Here is a 6,000-nt window from a genome sequence, read left to right on the forward strand (position 1 = left end):
GCAACAAGACACAGAATTGTTTCAGCCTGCCATTTTTTTGTGTGCATTTTATCTGTGCACCAAAGGGACAGCTTGATAGTCACGCCAGGAATGCGAGGTGAGCTTCGCTAGTCAGCCACTGCAGCGTGCTTCCAGATCACTGGATAAAAGAGACTAGCTGGACTGCAACACTGCATTTTCATTGACAAAAACCAGGTCATAGACACATTTTGCATATGAACGCTCTCCACATTTCACAATTCCCAACATTTCTTCTCTGATGGAACTATTTTCATTCCACTTTCCCCAAGTCTTTCCCAGTATTGTTAATTAACCCAGTTTATTGTTATCAAAACTTCCCTGTAACATTGAATGGTCTTCCAAATGTAGAGCCTTAAAAACAAAACAAAACAAAACAAAAAAACCCAACAAACCCCACACCACCAAAAAGACCCATGCAGTAACTTCTTCCAAAGACACCCCAACTGCACGGGGCTGTCCCTCTCGGGTACCCCAAGCAGCAACGTGCACCTCCAAGCTGGCCACGCTACCTCTGAGGTTGCACCAAGGCCCGGGAGAAACCGAGGAACTCGACTTGGCCAGGGACCGCTGACACTGAAAGCTAAAGATCTTCTGCAGTGCGCTCAAGTATGCTGGGATATGCTTGCACAACCGCTGCCATCACAAAACCTTTACAAAAATGAGTTGGGAGTCTCCTGAGACTTTCCACTTGGCTAAAAACTTAATGGCTAAACATAACACCAGTTCAGCGAGGCACTTGCGCACAGGTTTAATGGAAGCCTGTGAATAATTCCACTGAAATCATAGTTCACTCCCGTGTTAATTCAAGTAAATGAGATCACTCATGCTTAACGTTAAGCACATCCTTTAGTACATTGATGGACTGGACCATACTGCTTAAATCCATTACTTTTTTTTTTACTTACAGTATGTTAAATATCAGGAAATTTGATTGACATTGATTTATAACAGTATTATTGCACATTTCAGTACTATTTACCAACTTACTCCTGTGTACCCACTAGCATCCTAATGAAATAATAACATTGCTTGCCTTTTGCCATGCACAAACAGTAGCTTTAATCTAATTGGAAAAATACGTATTTGGTCTTGCTGGCTAGAGAAACTTTCTCAGAGTGCTGCCGAAGACCACGCACGCGAGCAGCTCCCTTCCCACCTGTGCATTGGTTCATGCAGACCTCTAGGATCGGTGGGAACTTTGGTTGTCTGAGAAACAGATATGGTCATTAGCGCTTTAAAATACGGGTGCTGTGACCAAGTCTGGTTGACTTCCAAGACCAAAAAAACCCAAACAAAAACTATACAAACGTGTGGGGGTTAATACTTTCCCCCAATTACAATTCCTATTATCTCCATAATGGATGAACATGTTAATAGCACAAGACACCCTTAGGTAAATATTTAATTAAGCTCCAGAAAAAGAAAGAAAATGTGTATCATTTACCTGACAGATCAGATCAACCATTCTATTAGGTTAATTAGGCATATTTTTAAAAATCATTTGTGTTATGTAACAGGTAATTAACTCTGTAGAGCCCTGATCCATTGCCTGCTAAAAATCAGCGGATATTATCCCATTGACTTTGATGGGCATCGTCCCACCCTCGAGCATAGCTTCCAAAATCCATCAGCGAGCAGAACAGCTCAGCCCTCAGGAACAGCGCCTGGGGGACCGGGCGAGAGCCCTGAGCCCACCTCCAGAGAGGTGATAAACCCAGCACCTGCAGGAGCGGCTGCAGCCCCATCCCGCTCTCCACTCTGCCGTGCAGACCCACGAGCCCACTCGCGCGTGCGTAAAACAGAGGGCAAAGGACAGAGCGACACCAGCGAAGGGCCCTGCGCGGGGCATCACCTGGGGAGCTCTGCTTTCATTAACAAGGAGGTGTTATTCGCATAGCTGCCTGTTAGAAATTTCATTTATTAACATACTTATTTGCTGTAAAAGTCAGCTAGCCTAAAATAATGCATGTTGTCAAGGCCCCTTACACTGGCTCGTGGCCAGCACTAGGAGCAAGATTTACATGCCAATAAAGGTTTTCAGACTGCTATACTGTGCATTTTTATTTATATTTTAAGAATACAGATGCCGTCGTCTTGGGCACTCTAATACGTCACCTAAAATAACACATTTCAGGGCTACGTTTTGAGCAGTAATCCTTCTCTTGCACTCAGTGCTGAGGAGGGACAGCGGAGAGGGAAGGCAGCATCCCCACACCAGCCCGGGCAAGGGGTGCACGCGGCTGCCGAGCTCTTTCCTTTGAGAGCCCACCATCCAGCTCCAGCTGAGAGTCCACTATCATCCCTTCAACATATGCCGGGCTGATACACGTGATTTAACCCACTCGTGGTGCTGCTTCCAAGTCATGCTCTTCAAAATCCTTTTTTTCCGGCACAGGGAAGGGGCACCACGCTCCCGCAGGTGCCCAGTACTTTCTAGCAGCACATGGAAATACTGGCTTCATGGCCAACCACTGGACAGCCCCAGGGATGTGAAAGGAACTATTTGTGTGCTCACAGTTAAACATATGTTTTTGTGGTGAGCTGAATTCCTGCCCGGCTGTCCTTTCTGGTACTCTTTGCTGCGTTATTCCTACCTCTCCCTTGAGCCAAGTGTACCAATGATCAGAGGGCACTATCAGGTGCTTAAAATAACACAGGAACAACACATACCTCAGGGCTGAGGTATTCCTTGTCTCTGCAAACATCCCAGATCGAGTCCCTGGGCACACCCAAGACTAACCCAGAGAAAAAGTCCTGCCTAGGCAGGGGGGAGCACTGCCGAACACAAAGGACACCCCTGGGCAGGGAGAGGGACAGCTTTTGGGGATACATCAGGGGAAGACAGATGTTAAAGATATGCAGGCATCATTCTACATACCCAAGCGTATTATATCAGGTAGAGATTAGGAGACTAACCTCACAGAATAATTCTGTAAGATTTGCCTAGACTCCAAAATATTCAGCCATCTCAATTTTGGCTGAAAACTCCTTGACCTTTACCTTGCTTTAATCTCAGCCCACATAATGCTCAAGGTCTTCCACCACAGTTAAAAGTTCTGGACTCTGATCAGAAAATGACAAGCAATGGCTCTTGTGCCTTATCTTCAGGGGTCACATCTTAGCTTTCGACCAATTTTCTTTGTATTTAGACTTAAATGTGCAAACTACACTATATTACTCTGCAAAACATCAATGAGAAGGCTTAATTAAGTAACACTGACAGATAAATCCATTTCTTTCGCAGTAATCAAATCAAAGCAGGTTGACATAACACAGGAACTTAATACAGTTATTCCCTTGTAATTGGAAAAAGGCCCTTTACTTCTCATTAAAGCAATCTTCTGGGTATTGGCATAATAAGAAGGCTCAGGGCTTTAATACTGCCCTATAAAAGCCCCAAGATACAGACCCCTTAAGCAAACATGCCAGATTATCTAATTCCTTGATCATAGTGGAACATGTAGTTATTGTTTTAAACTACTAATTCTTTATCTCAGCTACAGACAAAAGGAAGGAACTCAGACTAAAACACGTATCATGACGCTCTAAAAAAATGCAAGCTCTGGCTGGGGAAAAAGACGCATTTTCAAAAATACCCTAGATCTTCAGCTGGGAAATGGAGAGCTTAGCAAGATGAAAATTGTTCTTGGATATAAACAGTTATAAAGAGCAAATAATAAAATATGGTTTTATTGCATTTGTGAATTTGCTGGAAAATATTTTTTCAATGGAAGCAGAGCTGGACAAAGCCTTCCCACTGTTGCTGCGTTGGTACCACAGCTGTCTCCCACTACCCCCGCTATCACCACGCAGAAGGCAGCAACTGCCTACAAACCCTCAGAGAGGCACAACTTCTCCTTCAGCCCGTGAGCAGATTCGGAGTGTCACCAGAGCGGGTTCAGCGCCCGCGTGATGGGTTATGCCGTGCATGGAGCTCTCAACCGTTCCGTGTGCCTGTGGCCATGAAGGGGTTATGTGGTGGGGTACGGCACTGGAGTGCTCGATGAACAGATGGGCGTCTGCACCTTGCATGCGTGCTCCTTGTCTCTTTTCATCTTGTTTACAAGTCTTGTCTTAGTGTGATCCAGTGAGCTATCAGCAGTCAAAAGCCAGCTCTCTTCTGTCCCCCTCTAACCAGCCCTCAAATCAACAGCACTTCTCCCTTGTTAGAAAAGAAAAAACCCTCACTAATTACTACCTAGTTAATCTAGCCTAGTTTACTAATAATTTAGTATGACAGATATTGCAAGAAGGTTTGTAAGCTCCTAAACCTAATTCCGGAAATTTATTATGTACCCTGTAAGTACTGCCACTTAGGTAATTAGGACAGTGAAACCCTAATGACACCAAAGTCAATGCAAAATTCTCCAGTGACTTATTCTCAGAGCTTGGATTTATCCCAGAGTGCATAAACTTGAACACATATGTAATTTTCTCCAGAATCTGGCTCCTGTAAATTAACCTCACTTAATCACAAGCATTAGGCAATGTGACATTACAAAAAGCAAATCATCATGGAAGATTTGGTCAGTTTTTCAGAACGCAATTCATACATGATTAATACAGTGTGATTTAAATAACTAAAGCTTCACTCAGCATCTCAGAAATTCTATCTAAAAAAAGTAAAACTGGCATTTAAATGGAGTCAAACCACTCTGAGCATTTTAAGCAAAGAACCTGGAAAAGCATATTCAACTGAATCTAGAAAAGATGTTCAGTGCTGTAGAGCAAGACTGACTGGATTCAAATCATGATACCTCTATTAATGATCTGGGGAAAAAGGAATTGCAATCCACATTGTTTACACCCCCGTGTTGGAAGGTACTGCAACTTCAGAGAGACCGCTGATGCTTAAGGGTGCAGGGAGAAATCCAGAGCACTGATTTGGGGGCCAAAAGCTGCACTTATGCAGAGGAACAAGTTCCAGAAAGCCGCCAGTTGAGCAGCCACCTAACCCTAAAAGTACTTTTCAGCAGCCTGCAGGGTTCTGCTTCTTGCACTAAGGTTCCCTTGACAACTAAAGAAAAGGAGGGATGCCCTGGGAGCCCCTGAGCAGGGTGTGAAGCTCCGAGACCCTCCAGCAGTGAGGCTCACGTTCTGCCCAGACCTCCCAGTGCTCCCCATCAGCTAAGTACACTCCAAACGTGCCCAAATACAGACGGGGCTGAGTTCAGCAAAAGCACAGCAGATACCATCGTGGTCCACCACGATGTTGAGGTCTGAGCACTCTAGCACGCAGGCGATCACTATTATACCTCCACCACCACCTGTGCTTTAGAGAAGCATCAGCTCAATATTAGGTGTCTTTAAACAGCCTCCATGCTCAAGATCTCAAATGAATAATGGTGCTTAGTACACACCTCCCATCTCCAGAAAAGGAAAAAAGTTTAGAATTAGGTGACCTAAAGGGCAACTTACTGCCTAATATATGTGATTTCAAATTATTTTCACGGTAGGCCACTAGCTCTGACAAGCTGTGTGACTCTCTCAGGCCAGCAACTACTTTATTTTAAGGAGCTGTGATGCATAAACTGGAGGCATCATGTAAGGCCAGTTGACCTTGGTTATCATGCCCAGTCCCTTACACTTTCTTTGGTAAAAGTTTCACTGAAACCCTTGAAGTGCTCCCAGAACCTTTAGAATTAGAAAATTAGTATTTTTTCTGGAAAAACACCCAACTCACAAAAAAAACCAAAACAAACTGTTCTTTGCAGGAATAATCCAAACAAATACTTGGGAAATCATCCAAGACTGTAGCAATAACACAGGACAATAAACTAGATGACTCTGGAATATAATTTTGTTTGAACCTCCCACCACCTCCAATAACAAATTTGGGCACATACATAAAATCTTAAGATCACAGGATAGGAAATTATATTCTCATGCTTTACTCTGGTAAACAGCAAGATGGATATCACAGGCATTTTGCTCGTAGAAAGTTGGGGGGGGGGGGGGGGGGGGGAAAAGAGAAGAGAA

General features: G+C 44.0%; 1 protein-coding gene across 4 annotated transcripts in view; it reads right to left on the bottom strand.

Annotated features, from left to right (window-relative positions):
• The window catches only part of TCF4 (transcription factor 4), a 239,385-nt gene that overhangs the window by 163,158 nt on the left and 70,227 nt on the right, over nucleotides 1-6,000 (bottom strand). The gene's annotated exons all lie outside the window — the stretch shown is intronic.

This window comes from Haliaeetus leucocephalus, unplaced genomic scaffold, assembly GCF_000737465.1.
Source record: "Haliaeetus leucocephalus isolate CR32 unplaced genomic scaffold, Haliaeetus_leucocephalus-4.0 Scaffold866, whole genome shotgun sequence".
Taxonomy (NCBI): domain Eukaryota; kingdom Metazoa; phylum Chordata; class Aves; order Accipitriformes; family Accipitridae; genus Haliaeetus; species Haliaeetus leucocephalus.